This window comes from Triplophysa rosa, linkage group LG14 (assembly GCF_024868665.1).
Source record: "Triplophysa rosa linkage group LG14, Trosa_1v2, whole genome shotgun sequence".
In the NCBI taxonomy this organism is placed as follows: Eukaryota; Metazoa; Chordata; class Actinopteri; order Cypriniformes; family Nemacheilidae; genus Triplophysa; species Triplophysa rosa.
The window spans coordinates 11,098,250-11,099,513 of record NC_079903.1 but is presented as its reverse complement, the minus strand read 5'-3'; positions in this window follow the sequence as shown (position 1 = coordinate 11,099,513).

Below are 1,264 nucleotides of genomic sequence, written 5' to 3'. Positions count from 1 at the left end.
ATGTACAGCACTTTGGACCATTTTTTTGAAAGTGCTTTATAAATAAAGCATGACTTGATAAGTGCTGTAATAACTCATAATTTAATAACCACACATAATGTAAGCATTGTAATATTCCTGTAAATAATGTAATAATTATCTCAAAACATAACAATATCTGGTGAATGTAATAAAGAAGTTTTACATATACATTACATTATGATCACGCTGTAGAAACGTATAAGGTAATACCAAATGTTTAAGAGAAATCTTCACGATAAAATAATTACCTTTCAATATAATATAATAAATAAAATTCCAATATAACAAATGTGAGCACCAATTGTAGTTTGTTTATTACATGAATTACATTATTAACAAATTGTTAATATAAGACTTTCCTCGGAGAGCTGACAAAATAACCCAAGAATGCAAAGAATGATGATGTCTGTGAAGTGCAATCAATATACATATTATGTGAATAATAAATAGTTTGTGTTAACAAATAAACATGAAATGGAGAAATACACAACAACCACAACACGCTTAAGTGAAATTTAGCAGAGACAAAAACCTTCAAACTTCATGTTTGAAAAATAGCTCCTTATAGTGGTAACTGAGAAAGTGCACCAATAATTATTATAGGGATACAAATGTACAATAAATAAAGCTTGCTGCTGTTGTTGGACTGCTTCACTATTCATATTACTCTTTTGCACTGTTCTTTGTCATGAACGTGGGAGGAAGAACCCAATTGCAGGCAGCGGGGATGAAGGGGTTAACAAAGGATATTTATTATAATAAAACACAAAACAAAGACCCACGGTGGGGTATAACAAGACAAGCGGGGTAATGACAGGACATAGACTAACTATCACTAAACTGAAATAAACAACATTAGACATAAACTAGACTGAAAACATGAGGGTATTATATAGGGAAGACAGACAAAGGATAAGGACACAGGGCAGGTGTGGGTAATTAAACACTCAGGGAAAGATAACAAGGAAACGAGATGGCGGGAACAGAGACGAGACACTGGAGAGAACGTATATTATTGTCAAAAGGACAACAATATGTTTCTCTCCACACATAACCAAAGGCTTTGTCATGACTCTGCTACAGAACTAAGAAAAACATGACTAAATGAAGCAGAGCCATGACAGTTCTTATTTTTCTTTTGTATTCATATGTTTTTTCCTGTTTAAGGTGCATCTTAAAGTCCAATCAATTTTATGTGTAGACCAATTATGAATGCATAAATTACAGGACACATTTTAGATGC